The sequence below is a fragment of the Lissotriton helveticus genome, chromosome 8 (genome assembly GCF_964261635.1).
Source record: "Lissotriton helveticus chromosome 8, aLisHel1.1, whole genome shotgun sequence".
In the NCBI taxonomy this organism is placed as follows: Eukaryota; Metazoa; Chordata; class Amphibia; order Caudata; family Salamandridae; genus Lissotriton; species Lissotriton helveticus.
This window is the reverse complement of record NC_136069.1, coordinates 1,580,221,469-1,580,233,605: the sequence shown is the minus strand read 5'-3', so window position 1 is coordinate 1,580,233,605 and position 12,137 is coordinate 1,580,221,469.

Genomic DNA, 12,137 nt, shown 5'->3' with positions numbered 1-12,137 from the left:
TCGGTCTCTTTTGTAATGTATCCTTGAGATCATCTTCATGACACAGATGATTTGTGTGAATATCCACGACCTGATGGTCAATGACTTGGAAATGAGAAAAATGTGAAAGGGGTCTCTTCAAATCAACTGGAAGTGGACTTAGGTTTGTTCTGCTGAAGCCTTTAACCAAGGGCTTAGGCAGTATTCATAAAGAGTCTTATTAAACATTGCAGCCACCAATACTCCCACTAGGGGCATTTATTTATCATTCTCTCAGCACATGTTGTGCACTTTACCAGGGACATCTGAGTAAATGAAATATGTCAATTGGGTATCAGCCAATTCTACAATGTTAGCATTGGTAAAATGCAGTCCTAAAGGCAATACAAATGAATTCAGCAAAAAGAGGAGGAGGCTAATATGTTTGCGGGTGGTCCTGCAGAGAGGGACATATAAGTAAATTAAATATGCCAGTTGGGTAGAAGCCAATTCTGCAATGTTTTAAGGAGAGATCACAAGTGCTTCACCACTGGTTAGCACTAAACCCAACAAAAATTAATTCCGCAAAAAGTGGAGAAGGAAGGCAGAAAGTGTGGGGTTGTCCTGTGAAGAGGGCCATTTCCAACATGCCTGATGGATAACACAAGTCTATTTTCCTTGATAATATAGCTGCTCCCCAGTTTCGAGCTATTCTGGGAGTAGTTTGGTTATATCATTATAATCCACTTATTGATTGGTTTTCAGGGACAATAACCTTCCCTTCTCTCTACTTTATACAACCTTTTATCATAAAACTCATTAGAGCAGTAGCATACACAATGTACGTTGAGAGGGTATGACTCGGTGGATGAACTCCTGGAAATCGGATTCACCCATCAGCCCGTTCTCTGATGTCTGCTTCATTGTTTTTCCATGAAAAAGGAGAGGGACTCTATATTTGCATAGACTACAGAGGCTTTAATCATGTTACTATTAAAACATGTAAACGTTATGTAATGATGAGAAGTCCACACGTTGAGTAGTATTTAGTGTTGCTTTATTCCAAGTTGTATAGAGAGACCCCACCAGGAGCATCCATCATGGTACTCAGCCCAGCCAACTGTAATCTGTCAGGCAGATCACCAACATTTTGATAGATGCATCACATCAACATTCCAATGGAGGTAGAGAGGGATAGCATAGAGAAATACCAAGATACTACACGTTACCTTTGATTTCATATCCATTAGATCAAGTTAAAAAGGCCACTGTTTTCAGTAAATTAGACTTTAGATGGGCTTATAATCTGATGTGGGTTTGGGAGAGTGATGAGTTGAAGACTGAATTTCGTTCCAAGTTTGGTCTCTATGAATACCTGATTATGCACTTTGAGCTTTGTGATGCCCCTGTCCCATTGGTCAAGCACAGTCCTTTGTAGTGGAGGCAGATGCATCTCAAACTGCAGCGGGAGGAATTTGTTCGTATTAGGTAACTGATTCATTGCCTAGCGTTGCATATTACTCACGTAAACCCAGCTCTGCTGAAGTTAACTAAACTATGGCAATAGGGAACTTTTGGCTACTAAATATGCATTAGAAGAATGGTGTCATTATTTGTTGGGGGCCCAACACACAAAAACCAATCTTACTGACAATTGCAATCTACAATTCTTAAAATCTTTCAAGGCTTTGATTGCACTACAGTTAATACAGACAATTTTTTTTCCACTTATGATTGTGTTATCACATTCTAGCCTAAAGAAAATACATAATCCGCCACTTATAATTCGGGTTGATAAAGTGTTAGAGACTGTAACAATACTAGACTTTTGACCCTGGTTCAACTAGTTCAAAACCCAAAGGAAGGTAAAGAAGCAACATGATAGTTGTAAGAAATTGAGCTATTGGTTGTGTGGCCTGCACAAGTGATAGGTCCACAATGTTCCCTTACTGGGAACCTAGAACACCATAGTTGCGCTTGATTCTCTCAGAATAGAGAAGCAGAGCAGTCTAGGACCAACTGGAGTAGGCTGTGTGCAATAATATCACTCAATCAATAATTGTGCAGTGAGTGCTTTTTTTAGAAAAAGGAAAAGTACATTTATTATGCATACACTACCAAATACTACACAGTCATTTACAAATATATACATTAGGCAGATAGTAAATAACATAGATGACATTGCATCATTATCTTTGTTGCCCTAAACTGATATAAACATATAGGATGTCTATTGGCTTGGTTGAAGGCTCAATATCAACAAACCATATGTCAATGACATCATTGTGTATGCAAATCAATAATAATTATGTGCAAATACACTTATTATTGTTAATAAAGCATATTCACTCAATAATCACTGTCATCATTATCATACCAATAAACCTGTTTAAAGTGAACATAATGTGTGTGTGTCTGTGTGCTTTTTATAAACTTTTAAACCATGAAAAACAGCCCCTGGAGAACATCACATTCTGGTCATGTAACATGCAACCATAGATTCAGCTCCTAGAGGGCACTGTACACCATATACTTTCCTTTACATCTTTAGGCCAAATTAAATGCAGCCATAAAATAAGCACCTAGAGGGTGCTGCACTCCCAGCCGAGGAGCAAGAGCTCCAGCTTTGAGAGTACTTAAAATAATTATGTGGAAATCTTAAAAGAGTATTTGGTTTGCTTGACCCAACTAAGATAGCATCAGTTGAGCGAAGTTTCCTCAGGGGGTGTACTGCTGCACACCGCCAGCCCCCATCTGATCTTTTTAACATTGGTGGTGCTCCCTGCTCATTTTAGGGCCACCAGAAGCAGCGAATCCATAGGTAGAATGGCCATGCAGGGCATTATGAGTGCACTCTTCCAAGAAGCTGCGAATATCACATGAGTAGCTCTCCCACTGCACTGAGGAATGCCGATTTTCATTGTCTTCAGAGCACAGCTTTGCATCATACTTTCTCTTTTCATTTTGGTCATGAGGTGCCCTGTCTCACTTGGTCACCCTGATGCCTCTGAAACATTAGGGACAGCTGAGGGAGCCCACGCCTGACTACCCCACCAGCTCCCATGTGGCCCACATATCTGTGTGAGACCGCTGAAGATGACAGCTTTGTTCTCCCGTGCCTGCTCTGTGTGGGCATTGTGTGGCTGCTGGGTGGCTGCCCACTCACCCCAGACATAAGCATGTGGAGTCAGGGCATGCACATCCATACTGACGGGGGTGAGAAGCTTCTTCCCCTTCCTCCTTGATGGATCCCTTGGCCCCTTTTCTGTATATGGGGGTGGTGGTTGGGCCCAGGGAGAGTCTGGGGAGGAAGCCCCACACCCCCTACCCCCCGGAAAAAAATAAAGAGTTCATCTTGTGCCAACCCCCAGGCTCTAGCTCACCCTGGGCAGGCAGTAAAAATCCCAAATGCTCCATTGTTAGAAGGAAAGAGTCAGGGTTTGCAAATCTTCTAAATGCCATATCTGGGTCCCAGTTGAATTGATCAAAAAGATATTGTGCTCATTTTACTCCTGGTAGGGAGCTCTAGCGACCAGGAGCAGTTCTAGCAAACCTCACACTCTAAGTGGTCTAAGCTACAGGTAGATGGCTCCCCCGATTCCCTGCACCAGGTTTCCTCCTTGTAATTGTCTCTGGGCGCAGAAGTCCAGAGCTTCACCCTACCTGGTCCTCAGGGGACATAAGGGAGTCAGCCCAGTTGGCCCTTGGGGAGACCCAATGGTCCTGGATTCAACTGGGGCAGTGTCCTTAGTCCTTTCTGGGCATCAGGGGTTCCGCTTTTGAGTTGTTCATGCCAGTCCGAGGGTCCAGCAGCGAAGAGTAGAAAAGCACCAACAAAGAGAGAGTCTCCCCTTTGTATAGAAGATTTTAAATGTGAGTGGAAGCCAGGCACAAAAGCCAATCCTAGGATGCCAAGTCACCTCTCCATCCTCAAAACCCTCTGGCATAGAATGTGGGTATAGATCAAGATGGCATCATCCAGAAGTCACTAGTCAAATCTCCTCTGGGGAGGGCTCAGAACTTTCCCTCACTGGCATCACTGCCTGGGCCTTTCCCACCAAATCTTTAAAGGGGTCCCCCCCCCAGTGTTGACTCCAGAAGGTTAGGCTCCCTCCTTTATTCAGTGGGCTTGGACTGACCCATCCCTGGTACAGTGTGACAGCTGAGTGATTGATGCAGATCCTCCATCTACACCCCTTTACTCCCCAGGAGCTGAGTGAAGCACTGTTAGTGTCTCCCTTTTGTGTGGGGATGTCTTGGTTAATGCTGCTGTAGAGAAATTTGAATAACTTGGCACAGCAGGGTGACAGAAGACCTAAATTCTGATCCTGAGCTGAGCCAGAGAAATATGACAATCTGGAATGACCCATAAGTTGTATAGATATCATTTTGGAACTTGCAGATTTGAGTTGGGCAGAAAGGTTACACTCCATTTCGATACATCACTGGTCTCTGTAGGCCTAAGGGAAGCGAAAATGCACTCTAAGGCATTCTTCCCCATAGATATATTATGGAGTTTCACAGCACACAAGACAATAATTCATATTGACTTTCCTTATTAGTGTACACTAACATTAGAAGGCCTACCCCAGGGCAATATCTAATCCTGCAGAGTCCCTCTGCTCCAGGCTACCTGTGTCCAGTCATCGGGCTGTGTACAATGGTAGTCCCACATGTGGATCCCCTACATGCATGCACATGCATGTACAAACATGTTCATGTGTAACCAGTCAAGTGCACCTTAACCTAGCTACGTCGCAGCAGCCTTATCTTAAAAGGCAGACACTGGTGGTAAAAACACACTGTCAATTTACCATGTGATTATTACGGGTAAGACACATGTAGTGCAATTCACATGTAGTGCAACCAAAACCGAGTGATCAAAAAGAAACAATCTGGGCATACTGAATTGGAGGAACCCAATTGCAACACTAGTGAAGAAAAGGATCTGTTACATCACATCAAAGGGGATCCATACTTGCCTACTAGTAGGTAAAGGGAAAGGTACTTGATTGGAGTATCTCTAATAAACTATCTGGTTATCCAGAAGAAAATCTTTTGGTGGCCCACCATGGTAAAAGACTCACAAAGATTGTAGCAATATGTGGATATGTGCTCATGGATAAGGTGCACATAAATGTCCCACAGGGTGCTCGTGCCTATTCTTGTTCCTCCACGGCCTTGACATACGGTGTCATTGGATTTCATTGATGAATTACTACGTACACCAGAAGGATTTAATACAGTACAGGTAACTGTTGATTACTTCACTGAAATGTCATATTTTACACTCTTGAAATGTGTGAGATTTTGGTGAATGCCCAGGTTTAAAAGCACTTGAATATTACGGGAAGCATAAAACTCCATGGGAGTAGAATGGGAACACTCACACAATGCCTATGGAACCACTTCCCCGGGAAAAGTAATGCAACGCAGTGATTTGTGCTGTGTTGAGTTATGCCATATAAACCACTCAGCACCACGCAAAATGGCTTTGCGTGGCTACAAAAATTGGGAAAGTGGGATGTATTAGTTAAGAAAACACACAAGCTATTTTCTTGTTGTTTATACTTCAGAAGTGTAGGTTCTAACAAGGCCATTATGATTTGTTTTAGATGCATGATGATCATAGAATGCTGAAGGAACCTCTGCTGATGTAAATTGATGCATACAGACACTGCTAAATTAGCAAATGTATTGCCCACGTTTGATCACTGTAGCCATTCATATCTACATCTACTCAAAAGAGTAAACTGCACATTGTTACTAATACTCTACAATTTTCATTGGCATCCAATCTAGACCTATATATTTTAGCCATCACAGACATATCCACATAAAACGTCTTTCTATATCCTTTTATATAATCTTATTTAATCATAACATCCTCATTCCTGAGTTGGGTTAGGCAATTAAAATGATTAAACATCTTGAGTTGCATTCTTCTTTTCCCATATGTAGCATCCCTTTAAATCCATACCTTGTAAGTTTCAAATTCATTTGCCGTACCTCACTTTTCACTCTACTTACACAATGCCCATGTGAGGTGTTAGTTAGGTTACTTAGACATTGATGCAATTATTATTAAACAGACCTTCCTTGAGCCTGTGCCTGCCTTCGTGTGGATTAACTGCTCATTAACTGCTCATCTGAACTCCACGACTCGCGGTACCCGCTGCGCGGTTCCCGCATCGCAGAGGGGCGCTTTCTCTCTCTCACCTGGGAGCTGCTGCTAGGGTGTAACAGGGGCTGAGGGTTGCGAGCAGAAGGGCTGGGACTCCATTTACCAGGAGTCTCAGGACATCCCGCGCCCGCTCCACCTGGGCCGCTCTCCCTCATCGCCCCGCCCCCATCAGAACATGGATAAAACTCCGGACTGTTCTTCGCTACGTGGGACCTTCCTTGAGCCTGTGCCTGCCTTCGTGTGGATTAACTGCTCATCTCAACTCCACGACTTGCGGTACCCGCTGCGCGGGTCCCGCATCGCAGAGGGGCGCTTTCTCTCTCTCACCTGGGAGCTGCTGCTGGGGTGTAACAGGGGCTGAGGGTTGCGAGCAGAAGGGCTGGGACTCCATTTACCAGGAGTCTCAGGACATCCCGCGCCCGCTCCACCTGGGCCGCTCTCCCTCATCGCCCCGCCCCCATCAGAACTTGGATAAAACTCCAGACTGTTCTTCGCTACGTGGGACCTTCCTTGAGCCTGTGCCCGCCTTCGTGTGGATTAACTGCTCATCTCAACTCCACGACTCGCGGTACCCGCTGCGCGGGTCCGCATCGCAGAGGGGCGCTTTCTCTCTCTCACCTGGGAGCTGCTGCTGGGGTGTAACAGGGGCTGAGGGTTGCGAGCAGAAGGGCTGGGACTCCATTTACCAGGAGTCTCAGGACATCACGCGCCCGCTCCACCTGGGCCGCTCTCCCTCATCGCCCCGCCCCCATCAGAACTTGGATAAAACTCCGGACTGTTCTTCGCTACGTGGGACCTTCCTTGAGCCTGTGCCTGCCTTCGTGTGGATTAACTGCTCATCTCAACTCCACGACTCGCGGTACCCGCTGCGCGGGTCCCGCATCGCAGAGGGGCGCTTTCTCTCTCTCACCTGGGAGCTGCTGCTGGGGTGTAACAGGGGCTGAGGGTTGCGAGCAGAAGGGCTGGGACTCCATTTACCAGGAGTCTCAGGACATCCCGCGCCCGCTCCACCTGGGCCGCTCTCCCTCATCGCCCCGCCCCCAACAATCCTCCCACCTACGCTACACCTTTAAAGGGGAGCGCGAATACCGCTACGCGGGAGCGTGCGGGAGCGCGCCGGGAGAAGCCCGGGACAAGGGCGGGACCGTCTGTGGCCGTCCGGGGCCGCTGGAGGCCGGGCTGGGCCATTCCGCTGATATTTGCATACACCTATTTGTCAGCAGTTAAGTGGGTTTTTAACGTTCCAATATGCCGGACCACCCCAATGGTCCAGTCCTGAGGTCTCCAACGGCCGATGCTGGCCAATCTGTGGTTGGTCCTTTGGACAAGTTTTTCAATCGCCCCGCCAACCCTATTGACAAAGAGCTATCGCTGGCTGAGAGGCGCGCAGAGCGCAGACTATCTATCGAACTGTTAAAGAACTCGGGGGACAAGCGCTCTGGCCAAATTTATCCCGCTTTAGTAACACCATTGTCCTCACTCCAACTACCTGACTTCTGCAATCCGGGTCATGACGCAAGTATGAATGGGGACAACCAGGGTAGTGTGGGTGATTTGTTCGTCCCCCGCGCAAGTGTAAGTCCCATCTCAACCCCAACCCCCCTACCTGTGGTAGGTGTTCCACGGACCAATTCTAAGCCGGGCCTCAAAAGGAAAAGTAACAATACATCTAGGAAAAGCCTTCCCCCTAAACCACCCCATAAACTCAGAAAAGTTAATAAAAGTATGTATCTTAGCAAGGCAGCTACTGTAGAGAGTCGAGGGGGTGAATCTACGCAAGAGGGGGCAATTACACCTTCTGGCAATACAGATCCTAGTCCACCCACCTCTATAGATATAGGGACGGTATCAGTTGACACACAGCCGTGGCTGACTAGCTTGCTTCCTGAAGTAGAACGGATATTACGGTCCCTATTGCTTCCACTAGAGGAACGCATTACAAAGCTTTCTGACCGCTTAAACCACTTCGAGCAGGCCACACTTGACAATTTCTTCTCGACTAAGGCATTAATAAAAACACAGTTAAGGCAGGAGGGCAACAGCAACTGCAAGACCACTGCCTAAGCCCCACCACTTGCTAAGGGGCAAAGGGAACATCCCAACTCTCCCCTGTCTGTAATAACTAGCAGTGGAGCGGCTAAGAGACCCCCGAAGTCGCTTAATCCGGCACCACTAGGGACTGTCGCAAATGCCCCCATTATTGCATTAACTGGCCAATCTGTTGCGCAACAGTCGATGCCTAGCTCTACTCGGTTGGGTATTGTAGAGGGAGGAGGATTGGAGGGTACCAAAAAGGGTATTGCTGTATCACCTGCCCCTGGAATTGGAAATCAGTCAACAACGAACAAATCGATACCCCCCCCCTGCCCCGCCTGTCCCCAGACCTCCCCTACCACCCTTGAAAAAGCCCCCACACAAGAAACCCCCTATGAACCTCACCCCTGACTCCTTCCCCTATGTAGCAGTCCTGATAAATGTCCCACCGCTTCCACCGGGACAGAGAGAATCCTTCCAGATGCTCAAGAACAAAGCCATGCACTGGTTAAGGGCGAATCGGCCGCTACCTGGGGACGTTGATGGTCTCATTCTGGGAGTGAGACGAATAGACTGGTTAGGTTCTACCATTAAAAACCTGGGGGGGGGACTGTATTGTGATCAATTTTCAAGATCCAAGGGTGGTGGGGTGGATAACGAGACAGGGGTGGTGCACGGGCAAGGGGGGCATTGGTATTGTTGACCTTACATTTTTCTACCCACGCCCCTCCTGTGTTCTAACCTCCTTGATCGATGAGGCGAATGGCCCCGGAAATTGCCCGTGGCCAGGGATAGCAGGCCACTCCTCACAGAACCTTATTTACCCTACCATCCCGTTCACCTCTGTTGTGTGTGGGTGGAATGATTTAGGGAAGGGGCGGTGACAATCCCTTGTCTGCCAGACAAATAATAGGAGCCCAATACCCAACAGAATGATTGGTACCCCTGACTGCGGAAATTTAAACTCTTTTGTAGAATCTATCTCGCCGCCCGCTTCTAGGGAGCATATGGTACTAGGTGGCACTAGGGAACTAGAGATAGTGCCGATTCCGACTGAGCCTATGAACACCTGTCCTTTGGTGGGAGTTATAGATCTGGTCAATACCATCGAGGCCGGTAGCATCCCGACTGTGACGGATCCACTCATTAGGATTCTCAGTTGGAATGTGGCCGGGCTGGATAGGAAACTGTCAATGCCTGATTGGAACGCCCTGGTGGAGGACTACTCCATATGTCTGTTCCAGGAAACCTGGTGTAGGGAGCCTTCTCATAAGGCGGGATATTCATCCCACCATATACCAGCGGTTCAAACTGAGTGTGGTCGTGGCCGTCCTTCGGGAGGCCTCCTTGTATGGGTAGCTACCGCACTCAATTGTAGGGTGGTCGAGCACGATACTCAATGTCCCGACCTTCTTAATATCACACTAAAAAATCCTAAGGGCCAGGTTATCCTCAATATATTTAACATCTATGCCCGAGGTGTAAAGGGAGGCAGAGAATCCCCCATTATAGCACGGCTGGAAGCCTTGCTTCGATCCTCGCCACACAAGCACTGCACCCTGGTGGGTGGCGATTTTAATTGTACCTTTGAGCCCCTTGGCCTCGAAGTTTTAGAGGATCAAGAGGTTGTTGATAATAGGTGGGGCATTCCGGCTTTAGAGCTTGGACCAATTAAGAAATGGTCGGAAGTGGTGCTCCAGGTCAACTCTATAACATCTGAGTTTGACCTGAGGGCACTTAATGGTAGGACCAACTCTGACAAAAAGGGAGCTCATACCTATAATTGGCCTGCACACTCCTCCAGGATAGATTATCTTTTTCTCCATATCCATTTATGGACTCTCGTCAAGGACATGGTCATTATTCCCACTGTAGAAAGTGACCATAATCTCCTTTCACTCACCTTGTCCAACAGGTGTTTAGATGATTCTGGTAGGAATAATCTGTGCACCTCAGTCCCGGATATGTCAGTAGTTTCGAATTGCGGTCGTCGGCTGAAATGGGCCAAGTTGTCCCTTTCACCTGAGAAACTACTTTCCATATCACAAATCCTAGCAGCAGCAGTAGGTAACCTTGATCCTCTGGGGAGCGGGGTGGGGGATGTATCTGCAAGATTCTGTACTTTAACCCTGGCTCTTAGTGATCTTTTTACTGTCCCAAGTAGCACCAAGGGAAAGAGACCAGGTTCTTGGGCCAGACAGGGCTGGTATAACCGCACGTGCAGAGAGGCGAAGACTCTGCTGGTTGATGCAGTTAAATCTAAATCCCAAATAAGGATTAGGGAGGCTAGAAGGGCATATTCACTTTGCCAAAAAGTCGCAAAGAAGGAGTGGGAAGACAACTTCTGGCAGGAACTCCTGACGGCCAGTCGCGGGAGAGATGCGAGAAGCTTCTGGAATTTGGTGGGTAGTAGGAAGCGTCCTGACGACAGCTTGAGGACGTGTACTATCACAGCCAAGGCATGGTTTGATCATTTTTCAGGTCTCTACTGTGCCATTGAAGGCCCACTTAACGACCAATTCATTCTCCCCTCCTATCCTATGGATAGAGACATGGTTCTTTTTTCAGCCCAAGAAGTTACGGATATAATTAAAACCCTTACTCCACTAAAAGCAGCAGGCCCGGATGGGTTACCAGGGGATCTTCTTCGTGCACATCCAGGTGACTGGGGGGTGTTGATCTCAGCTCTCCTCAATACCATCATGGAGGGAGGGTCGGTTCCAGAGTCCTGGAAAGGGGCCGAGGTAGTCCCAATATTTAAAAAGGGAAATCGTGATCTACCGGCAAACTATAGGCCCATAAGCCTGATAGACTCGACCCAGAAGGTGGCGGGAAAAGCAATTTTGGGTAGGATCCTCTCTTGGGTAGACGAAAACCACATACTATCCGAGATGCAGGCCGGGTTCCGCACAGGCACAGGTACAATTGAACAAGTCTTCAGACTCCTGTTACTGTACTGGAAGGTGGTGGTACTGGGCAAGGGCAGCCTTTATCTGGCCTTTATAGACCTTAAGACTGCCTTTGACCTTGTCCCCCGGGAGGAACTCTGGAGGGTGCTGTACGGCCTTGGGATGCCCCCATACATTGTGGACCTCCTAATGAAATTGCACAAAGCTACCTATGCCCAGGTCAGATGGGGCTTGAATGGGGAGAAGACCGACAAGATCAAGGTAGAGAGGGGTGTACGGCAGGGTTGCGTCCTAGCACCCACCCTTTTTTCGCTTTATGTGAACGGGGTGGTTGATTACTTGCTTGAAGATCCAGCAGACGCCCCCACACTCTGTAATGTTAAGATTCCAACTTTGTTGTTTGCTGACGACACCCTTCTCATTTCGAAAACTCCCCAGGGCCTCCAAAAACTCCTGAACCGGTTTCAGGACTTTTGTGTAATGAGAGGTCTCGTCATAAATGTACAAAAAAACAAATATTTAGTCATGAATCCTCCCAGAAAATTGGGGTGCCCCCCTATCCTGAATTCGATCCCGCTGGAAAAAGTTGCAGAATTCGACTATCTGGGAATTCGGCTGAGCGACAGTATGAGTTGGGTACCCCATATCACCAAAATGACACTGGTCCACAAAAGGGTGGAGGGAGCCCTGCTTAAGGAGTACAGTACATCATCGAAACATTGTGTATCACCAATCATTGATATATACAAGGCTAGAGCGGTACCTGCATCGCTATATGGAGCAGAGTTATGGGGTTTGGGCTACTTGGAGTCCTGGTCCAAAGCAGAGAACAAATTTATTAAAGATTTAATGGCTGTCCTGATGAGCACCCCGACTGTACCGATGCTAATGGACGCAGGTTGTAAACCAATTAAAGACCTGGCCCGCCTTCGGCCCCTCCTACTGTGGGCACGACTCTGGAGAGTCCCGGAACTAAAATCCTATGCAGACGGGCTGGCAGAGATAATGCATTCGGTTGGTTGGTCAAAGATTAAGTGGCTCAGGGACATTAA